Source organism: Miscanthus floridulus, chromosome 14 (assembly GCF_019320115.1).
Source record: "Miscanthus floridulus cultivar M001 chromosome 14, ASM1932011v1, whole genome shotgun sequence".
Classification (NCBI taxonomy): Eukaryota; Viridiplantae; Streptophyta; class Magnoliopsida; order Poales; family Poaceae; genus Miscanthus; species Miscanthus floridulus.
Window position 1 is genome coordinate 41,431,368 of NC_089593.1, and position 11,354 is coordinate 41,442,721.

Here is an 11,354-nt window from a genome sequence, read left to right on the forward strand (position 1 = left end):
CTTGAGTTGATGCATACCTCCACTTCTCTTGTAGATCTAAAGATGTTCTTTATTCCAACTTTGGTTGGAAGCCATCTTCTCCACAAGAGCTATTGTAGCTGGTATGGTGAGTGATAGGAATGTACCTCCAGCAGCAGCATCCATAGTCTCACGAGTACTATTGGTCAACCTATGGTAGAAAGTCTGTATGAGTAGCCAATTCTCCATCCCATGATGAGGACATTCTGCAATGTAATCTTGAAGGCATTCTCATGCCTCAGGGACAGATTCATCATGTTGTTGTTGAAAGCTTGAGATTCTCCCACGCAGAGCATTGGTCTTGCCTATGTGAAAGAACTTTGCTAGGAAGGCAGTGAAGTAGTTATCCCATGTAGTATTTCTATCTCTGTTGGTGTAGAACCATTGCTTTGCCTTCCCCAAGAGTGAGAATGGGAAGAGGCAAAGTAGTATGGCGTCTTGAGTCACTCCTTTGGTGGTGAAAGTGCTACAAATCTGCAGGAAGTGTTGGAGATGTGCACTCGCATCTTCATGTGCCTTTTTACAAAACTGTCTTGCTTACACCATGTTGATGAGGGCTGGCTTGAGCTCAAATCCATTATCTCCAACATTAACTGTTGGTCTGGTTTGAATGTTGGCTGTAGTTGGAACAGAGAATTTAGGTAGAATCTTGTTAGCCATGGCTTCAAATTCTAGTGTTAAGCTTTGCCTTATCTAGTTGTCTTCTGACTGTAAAGCTGAAACTTTGTTGAGTTTAGCCTTAGTTCTTATGGGGGGTATGACCCTAGATACCAATGGTAGACTACATGGGCTATGCCACCAAGGGTGGTCTAGCCCACAAGATGAAGACCTATGGTGCACGGCACTGCTCGGCGAGTATCGCAAGGCATCAAGGGAGATATCCTAAAGATACTATGAGATCTATTAGGATACGTTCGATCCCATGATTCATGTAATCTATTATTACTTTCTGGTTATCTCTTAGATCTAACCGACTTGTAACCCAGCCCCCAGACTATATAAGGCAGGCAGGGACCCCCCTCAAAGCACACGTAATATCATACAATAGCCAATACAAACCAACAGACCATAGGAGTAGGGTATTACATCGTGCTGATGGCCCAAACTTGTCTAACTCTTGTGTCTCTATTGCCTTTTTGTTCTTGATTACATGCACCTCTATCAATCAATCTATCTTCGTGGGATACCCCTCAGAGGACTGCCGATGATATTCTATCAATAGTTGGCACGCTAGGCAGGGGTGTGCGTGCTGTTTCTATGATGAACAAGATGGTACATTTTGTAGGCTCTTCGTCCTCCCCAAAGCCCGGCCAGATCTTCATGGTTAGATCGATCTGCAAGGTTAGCAATGCTGATGGAGATGGAGAGATCATTAAGTCAGTGCAAATCAATTCTGTGCCGACCACACCAACACCTGCAACAATAGATCCAATCTCGAAATTGCCTTCGAGGTCATCTTCACTGACAACTTGCCGCCTGCTCCCCTGCTACCTAAGGAAGCAGATGGACAATGACAATCTAATCACATCCATCTATCCAGCTGGCTAGAAGCTCACCAACTACCTCTCCATCATAGAATCAACTCTAACCACTCTAGCCCAGCGCCGACCACCCTTTGATTCTGATCCATCGGAGGCCGATCAGGAAACTCTAGGGGTTACATCTACCATCCATCAGGATGCCCTAAGGGGCAAATTCACCGACCAGGTGGGAAACACCTATCCTCTCGCCAGCCTTATCGCTGACCAGCTCTTGCCAACTATAAATATGCTACAAATGGTTGATGTCCTAAAGCATCCCTCCACACCATCCTAGAGGAAAATCCAGACTCCGAGTCCTAGGACTCTATGAAGACTATTGCCAAAACCACCGCAATCCAACCTCCTCTTCCACCCTTTCGAGGAGGTAGGATCTTTAATGTCAGTATCGATAGCCCTCCATGGGATGGAGAAACCAATGAGGACCGTGTAGATCGTGACAACATAAACACCAATCACGCGCAATGCCGAACAAATGAGGCTGCCATTGTGCTAGCCAAGGCTGGTCACAATGGAGAATAGCTCGACTCGCAAGGGAGGCCACGCCCACTCCGCCACAACCTTGACAACAAATTCGTCCATGTCGATGGCCATGATGTCTACAAAACTCCAAGCGTCAACTTGGCCATGGCCACTAATGAGCTCGCTCGGCTCAAGCAAATGCCATAAGTCACCAAGGTCACCGCAATGCTTAAAGCTATGCACTGCCTGGTCAACGAGATCCGCTAGGATCAGGTACCTTCCTACTCAACAAGCTCGAATCACCTATCCACCATGCCAAGATCCAATCACCTCCCTACAGAAGCCATTTCATCGACCAGCATCATGATGATGGACAACCCCTCTAGGGGGGAGCTAGGGGGAACCGTATCAACTACCCTCGCCAACATAACCAAGAAGTCAACTAAGATGTTCGAGCACACATCAACAATCTTCGGGATGCACGATGTCATATCAACGGGCGTTGTTTCTCTCACCATGAAGAGGAAGTACACCAGTGTCAAGAATACGAGCAAGAGTTCAGTAATCCAGATTTAGACCACTAGCCACTTAACACCAACAATGCTATAGATCATGACAGTGATGGTCCCAAAGGGCCCTGAGCATTCATGATAGCACTCCAAACACTATAGTGGCCCCATGGTTTCAAAATCACTAGGGTCGAGCCCTATGAGTGGCGGATGAACCACTCACAGTGGCTACAAGCTTATGCCACCGCTGTGCGCACCACTAGGGTAGACACTAGTGTCATGGCAAACTATCTTCCTGTCATGCTCATGCCAATCGCAATGAACCAGCTCACGAGCCTCGCCCCAGATTCCATCGGATCTTGGGAACAGGTGAAGAAGGTCTTCACTAACAACTATAAGACTACATGTACTTGGCCAGGCACCAAGCATGATCTAAATCGCATCTATTAGAAAATGTCTGAGCTCCTCCGTAGTTACATTAGACAATTTTCTGAGATGAGGAATTGTATTCCCAGCATCACGGAAGCAGAGGTCATCACCGCCTTTGTCAGAGGACTCCATCACCGCGACCTCCGCTCCAAATTCAATTGTAAGCCACCAAAGGGAATTGGCGAGATGATCATGACTGTCGATCAATACGTCGACGCTAAAGAGGTTGAAGTTCGCTTCAATGAGGATGCAGGCACTCACCGCCCAACTCGCCACAGCGATGAGCGCCCCAACGAATGATGCCATAGTGACCGCTGCCACAACGACCGCGGCCACCATTAGGATAGTGCCCGTGATCGGCCAGAAGGGTCCAGAGCTAGTCAATATCACTGCCGTTGACTAGACCACATCATCACCACTATTAACGAACCTCATGCCAAACACAACTATGACGAGCAGTACAAGAAGATCCTTGAAGGACTGTGCCCCCTCCACAAGAATAGCAAGCACAAGAAGAAGGACTGCCTTGGCTTGGCTAAGGAGTTCTAGACCAAAAAGTAGGACGACAATAATGATGACAGAGCTAGAGGTTGCTGACCAACTAGGGACAACAACAATGCCTTCTAGGATCATGAAAAAAGTGGTTGCCACTATCTTTGGGGGACTCGCCACTGCCAAGAGCAGAAGAGATCAAAAGCTCACCACCTACCAGGTGCTCGCTGTCAACGTAGAAGACACTGTCGCCAACCCTAGCTATCGCCCCTAGTCTAAGGTCCCCGTCACCTTCAGTAGGGCTGACCAGTGGGCGGACATCCCTTACACAAGGTGTTTCCCCCTCATTCTTGATGCAACCATCAAGAAAGTACTCTTCAGGAAAGTGCTCATCGATGGTGGAAGTGCCTTGAACCTCCTCTTTGCCAGAGCCCTAAAGGAGCTAGGCCTCAGAATAGAAGACCTAACTCCCTTTGACTCCTCCTTCTAGGGTGTGGTACCTAGTAGGGCATCCAAACCGCTTGGAGAGATCACCCTCTCGGTACAATTCAGCACGGCCAACAACTTCCGTGTAGAGCACATCAACTTCTACATCGCTGACTTCAACACTGTCAACCACACCATACTTGGTCGGCCAGCTCTATCCAAGTTCATGGCCATAACACACTATGCCTATCTGGTATTGAAGATGCCTTCGCCTACAAGATTTCTAGCTCTACAGGCCAACCTCTGCATCGCCTATGCCTGCGAAATAGAGAGTCTCTCCCTTGCCAAAGCCACTGACCACTCCATCCAGATGGCCAGCATGGTCAATGACGCCAAGATAGTGCCCGCCGATGACCTAGAGATCCCAGTGCTAGAGCCTCCTCGTGCCTCCGCGAAGTCTAAGGAAATGAAGGAGGTCAGCCTTGGCCTCGATGACCCCACCAAGACCGTCAAGATTGGGGCTCATCTCGACCCCAAATAGGAAAGCGTGCTCATCTCCTTCTTACATGCCAACACCGATGTGTTTGCTTGAAAACCTGTAGACATACCGGGTATCACGGGAGAAGATCGAGCACTCCTTAAATGTCTCACCGACCACCAAGCCGATCAAGCAAAAACTCCAATGATTCATGCCAGACAAGAAGGAGGCTATTAGGGTAGAAATAAAATGGCTCCTAGCAGCCAGATTTATTAAAGAAGTGTATCAATCTAAGTGGCTAGCAAATCTAGTTCTTGTTCAAAAAAGGAATAAAGAATGGAGAATGTGCATTGATTACACTAATCTCAACAAATACTGCCCTAAAGACCCCTTCAGTCTACCTCGGATAGACGAGGTTGTAGACTCCACCGTCGGCTACGAACTCCTCTCCTTCCTTGACTGTTACTCTGGTTATCACCAGATATCCCTCAAAGAAGATGACCAGATCAAAACATCATTCATCATGCCTTTCGGTGCGTATTGCTACACCACCATGTCCTTCAGACTCAAAAACACCAGGGCAACCTACCAAAGGGCCATCTAGATGTGCCTTGACCAACAGATAGGCCGCAATGTCGAAGCATACATCACTGATGTGGTCGTCAAGTCCAAAACCGCTGACAATCTTATCGCCGACCTCGAAGGAACATTTGCCAACCTAAAAAGATATAGATGGAAGTTGAACCCTTCAAAGTGTGTCTTTGGAGTTCTATCCGACATACTCCTAGGCTACATCGTCAGTGCCCTGTGGTATCGAACCCAACCCTAACAAGGTCTCCGCCATTACCAATATGAAACGGCCAACCTACGTAAAGGATATACAGAAGCTCACAGGGTGCATGGCTGCTCTCAGCCGCTTTATATCATGCCTCGGCGAAAAGGGACTACCGTTCTTCAAACTACTTAAGGCCTCTGAGCGCTTCTCCTGGTTGAAGGAGGCTGATACGGCTTTCAAGTAGCTCAAGTTGTTTCTAACGAAGCCTCCGATCATGACGGTGCCTCAACAAGATGAGACCCTATTAATCTGCATCGCCGCCACTTCTCGCGTCGTTAGCACAGCTATTGTCATTGAGCGCGAGGAGGCCAGGCATGCCTATAAGGTGCAATGTCCGGTCTACTTCATTAGTGAGGTTCTTAATGAGTCCAAAACTCGTTACCCTCAGGTTTAGAAGCTGCTATATGCCACTCTAGTCACGTCTCACAAGCTTCACCATTACTTTAGGTACGACAAGATCATCATGGTCATCGAGTTCCCTCTAGGGGACATCCTTCGTAACAAGAGGCCAATGGTCGCATCATCAAGTGGGTAGTCGAGCTCAGCACTTATTCCATAGAATTCAGAAGCAGGCCTACCATTAAGTTGCAGGCGCTGGCTGACTTCATCGCTGAGTGGACCGAGATCTAAGAGCCCATCCCTGTTGCCTGCCCTGAGCACTGGGTGATGTATTTTGACGATGCCCTCAACATCAACAGTGCTGGTGCTGGCATTTTATTCATTACTCCAACTAATGACAAGCTCCGTTATGTCCTCCAAATTCATTTTCTAGCTTCCGATAACACAGTGGAGTATGAAGCATGTCTTCACGGACTCTGCATAGCCGTCGAGCTCAATGTCAATTGCCTCATGGTATATAGAGACTCTATACTGGTCATCAACCAAGTCAACAAAGATTGGTCCTGCTCTAGTGAGAAGATGGATGCATACTACGCCGAGATCAGGAAACTCAAAAGAAAGTTCTACTGTATCGAGTACCACCACGTGTCTATGATAGGCTCTTCTCGCACTATGATTTTTCCTAGGGTCTTCGTTCAAGACCTCTTTACACTATCTATTAAGGAAGAGAAGAAAGTTTAAGAAATCCCCCTGCCGAGCAGCTGGTACTTGCAGTACCTTCGCCGGTCGTAGATTGGAGAGAACAGTTCATCAAGTACCTCACCAGCGCCGACATACCTGCCGATAAGACCAAAACTGAACACCTCATCTGTCGTAGCAAGCATTACATGCTAGTAGACAGGAACTTGATGAGGAAAAGCGCCAAGGAAGGGATACTGCAGAAATGCATCACCCGAGAAGAGGGTGTAAAACTACTCCTTGAAATTGTCACACCCAATTTTAAGGATAAAATTGAATGCACAATACTCATGTGTGCCCAGGAAACAGTCACACACACAAGTCGACAAATCATATAAAGTATCATCACGGTGTCTCTTACATCAGATCCATAATACAACTTAGTCTTACATCACATAGCGGAAATTAAAAGATAATAAACTCTCGTGGGCTTCATCACAGGGAAGGTCAACTGGTTGACCACAAGCCTAAAAATCCTTCGGGAAATCCTCATACCCGTTGTCATCTGTTACCCATCCGGGATTTTTATCCAAATCAAGAAAATAAACAAGTGTAAGTACATCCCGTACTTAACAAGCTAACATGGGGTTATGAGGCTCAAAAGGTTGACACTGGTTTACTGCAGTTAGCATTTTTAGTAAGTCAAGCTTTTATTCACAGGTATTATCAAGTTATGCTTAAGCTCCCATTTAATCCCATATGAACAGATATCAGGGTCAAGTGTATCATATATCCTCATAGAACAACTTAAATGATCATCAACAAGTAACCAGTTATTCTGTGAGTTTTCTGGGCCGCTCGTAACCGTGAGCACGGCTGTTATAACAGTTTGTTACCCTCTGCAGAGGTGGTGCACATTCACCGCGAGTTGTGATCCCCATATGCCCGAGTTAATTACTCCCATGTCACTACCAAGGTGAGCGGGCAGGGTACACTATGAAGCCATTTCATAGGTTTCCCTAACAAGTTAGGGCCGCTAGGTTTCCTTTGCAGGCAGATGTAGGAACCCCCCTTTCCTATGGCACATATCCATCGCGGCTATACTCATAGGAACAGAGGCAGCCCTATACCCAACGTGGCAAGCCCCATTTGCGCCAAAAAGGTAACCTCTAACTAGCTAGAAAAGATCCTATTACTGAGCTAAAGTCAGAGCCATATGACTCTCCTGGTTGCACTGTCAGTCCTAGCTTTTGCCGACAGATAAGTCCTTATGGAGAGCTGGGAGCAACATGGACAAAAGTCATTTGCACCTTTGCCCTATGGAACCGTTGTTATGAATCATGTTAAACTCTTAGTTCCATAGTATCATTCATCATCATGTATATCAAATTCAGTTAGAGCACTAGCAATCTACCAATATGCATTTAACCCATAGGAAACAAGGAACAGGATAAACAATCACTAGGATGTCCTTACGGGTATCAAAATTAGACACATGCAAATGAGTAATTGATTAAAGTGAAATAGGACATCAAGGAAGGCCCATGCTATACTTGCCTTGGTTCACAAACTCGTGCTGGTCCTGCTGGTCGTCGAAGAGTTCTTGGTCTCCAACATTTTCCTCACTGTCTGAACGCGACCAACACAACAACATACAACATTCCAAAAGCATTCATGCAAAGCAAACATTCCTATCATTAGAACAGTACACCAACAGTATTGAAAACAAGATAAAATGTTTGTAAACATAATCTACGTCTCGCTACGACCACGTCAACGCGAAGTTCACGAAAAACGGAGCTAAAATGCGAAAGTTATGATTTAAACGGGTTTTCCTATAGCCATATATTTAATTAAATCTAATCATGAAATTAAAAAGTTCCAAACTTGACTAACAGTAGTTCCAACATGTAGCTTATGAAATTACAAAGCTAACGCGATTTGAATGGATCAATTCGGAGCTAAAACGACAATTTTATAAGTGAAACAGTTCAAATGGCATTTCTGTAAATACTGAAAACATATTTTTGACTTAAACCGTGAAGTTTACGCTTTCCAAATGAGATTGCGCATTCGGGGAACTACGCCTTGGACTGCGGGTTAGGACTTAGAAAAGTCCAGGGTCTCTTATGCAAATCAGCCACGCGAAGGGGTATCGGATGATCTCGGCCGTCAGATCATGGATGCGGGGGAGGAAGGGGGTCTCGGCCATGCCGATACGGCGGCCGGGAATAGCGGGTAGCGCGGTGGCCGCCATGGCCGGCGATGACGGCTTGCAGAGCTCACGGCCAGGGCTCAAGAAGCCAAGAAGAGAGAAAGTAGAGGTACCGGGAGATAGAGGGAGGCCAGGGGGTTCTCACCGCGGGGAGGAAGGAGGACGGGGAGGCTCGGCGGCGGCGGTCCGTGCGAAGGAGAAGACGGCGGATCCAGGCGACCATGGAGCGGCGGTTGCGGGGCTTCCTCGGTGCTTGGCAAGCGCGAAGACAAGAGCGGGGAGCAGCAGGGTGCGCGGGGGAAGGCTCGGCTGCTATTTGTAGCGGACGGGGCGCGAGGGGGGGCGCTCCCACGATATCAGTCGTGGGCGGCGGTTGCGGCTAGGCCGGGCGCGGGCGGTTCCGAGCCACGCGGGGAAGAAGGATGGCACCGACAAGCGGGGCCCGGGCGTCAGCGGCAGGGCATGGGGGAGCGTGGGCAACGGTTGCCTGGCGCGGCTTGCTGGGCCGAGTGGCCGAGGCGCGCGGCTGGGCTGGCGGTTGGCGCGGTGCTGGGCCGCGTGGCGGGGAGGAGAGCTGGGCTGCGGTGCTGGGCTGCGGGGAAAAGAGAGGGGGCCAGCGGGCCAAAATTCAAGAAGGGAGAGGGAAAAAGATTCTTTCCTTTTCTATTTCTTCTACAATTTTCCAAATCCCTTTTTAAAATCAAATTTCAATTCTTTTTGAAATCTTTAACAAATTCCAAGCATTCACAAAATGATATGCAGTAGCATGTATGCATCAAAAAGTTTTCTAACCTTATTTTTAAATTTTAATTCCACAAAATTTATTATTTCCCTGTCTTTTAATGCACACACCTTTGCTTAAATAAATCACATTTACTAATTTTAAAAGAATGCAAATTTTAGGATGTTACAATTCTACCCCCCTTAAGATGAATCTCGTCCTCGAGATTCGGGTGATTGCTTACACAAACAGTTGGGGATAAGTCTTTCTCAGATCCTCTTCTCTTTCCCAAGTAGCCTCATCCTCTGTATAACGATTCCACTGCACCTTGCACATCTTTACTGTTCGGCTTCTCGTAACTCTTTCGGCAGTTTCCAAGATCTTTATCGGATATTCTTCATAAGTAAGATCTTCCTTGATAGCAAGTTCTTCCAAAGGAATTTGTTCTTCTGGTACCCTCAAACACTTTTTCAATTGGGAAACATGGAACACGTCGTGCACACCAGACAAGCTCTCAGGCAGTTCCAACTGATAAGCTACTTCTCCACGTCTCTCTAGGATCTTAAAAGGTCCTATATACCTTGGTGCTAACTTTCCCTTCATATTGAATCTTCTCACACTTCTTATTGGTGACACTTTCAAGTACACATAATCACCAATCTCGAAAGTCAGCTCTCTTCTGCGGGTATCCGCGTAACTCTTCTGTCGGGACTGAGCTACTCTCAAATTGTCTCTAATCATTCTCACTTGTTCTTCCGCGTCTCTAAGGACATCGGGACCAAACACTTGAGTTTCTCTAGTCTGATTCTAGAACAAAGGCGTTCTACACTTACGTCCATACAACCCCTCGAAAGGTGCCATCTTGAGACTCTTCTGATAACTGTTGTTGTACGAGAACTCTGCGTAAGGCAGACTCTTATCCCAACTATCACCATACTAAAGTGCACAAGCTCTCAACATATCTTCCAAAATCTGGTTGATTCTTTCAGTCTATCCATCAGTTTGCGGGTGGTAAGCAGAACTGAAATTCAACTTTGTCCCCAAAGATCTATGTACTTTATGCCAGAATTGCGATGTAAACTGGGTGCCTCTATCTGACACAATTTTCTTGGGAACACCATGTAAGCACACTATTCTTTCCATGTACAACTCTGCTAATCTTGCACCATTATAGGTAGTCTTGACTGGTAAAAAGTGAGCAACCTTGGTGAGTCGATCCACTATTACCCATATTGAATCATAACCTCTTTGAGTGCGGGGTAATCCTACAATAAAATCCATACCAACTTCTTCCCATTTCCATTCAGGAATCTTCATTGGTTGTAATAACCCTACAGGTCTTTGATGCTCAGCTTTCACTCTTTGACAAGTGTCACACAAAGCCACATATTCTGCCACATCTCTCTTCAAACCATACCACCAATACTTCTCCTTGAGATCCAAGTACATCTTGGTACTTCTGGGATGTATAGAATAAGCAGACTCATGGGCCTCTTGCAGAATTGCATCTCAGATAGCTTTCACTTCAGGTACACATATCCTTTTCCCGAACCAAAGAGTACCATTCTCATCCATTCTGAATCCGGGTGCCTTTCCAAGCACTACATTCTCTGCTATCTCTTTAAGTTTTTCATCCTCCAATTGACCTTTGCGTATCTCTTTTTCCAAAGTAGGCTCTATCACCAATTCCATTGCATTAGTGACCAGGCCCAAGTTGAGATACTCCATTTCAGCACACAACTCTGCTGACATAGATGTTATCTGAAGTCCATTGGCATAGCTCTTTCTGCTAAGTGCATCAGCTATGACGTTTGCCTTTCCCGGGTGATAATGCACTTCCAAATCATAGTCTTTGATCAATTCCAACCAACGACATTGTCTCAGATTCAGATCTGATTGGGTAAAGATATACTTCAAACTCTTATGATCAGTATAGATATCACTCTTATGTCCAATTAGATAATGTCTCCAGATCTTCAAAGCATGAACCACAGCTGCCAATTCCAAGTCATGAGTAGGATAATTCAACTCATGCTTCCTTAGTTGTCTAGATGCATATGCAACAACTCTTCCTTCTTGCATAAGCACACATCCAAGACCCAAACAGGATGCATCACAATATATAGAGAAGTTCTTGCTTAAATCGGGCAAGATTAATACTGGAGTTGTAGTCAACCTCTTCTTTAGCTCTTCAAAGTTTGTCTGGCATTTATC

At 46.3% G+C, this 11,354-nt stretch overlaps 1 non-coding gene across 1 annotated transcript; it reads left to right on the forward strand.

Moving 5' to 3' along the window:
* Positions 1-205: 205 nt before the first annotated feature.
* On the forward strand, positions 206-314 carry LOC136506216 (small nucleolar RNA R71). The gene has a single exon (XR_010771439.1). It is a non-coding gene; the product is annotated as a small nucleolar RNA R71 (small nucleolar RNA).
* Positions 315-11,354: the final 11,040 nt, after the last annotated feature.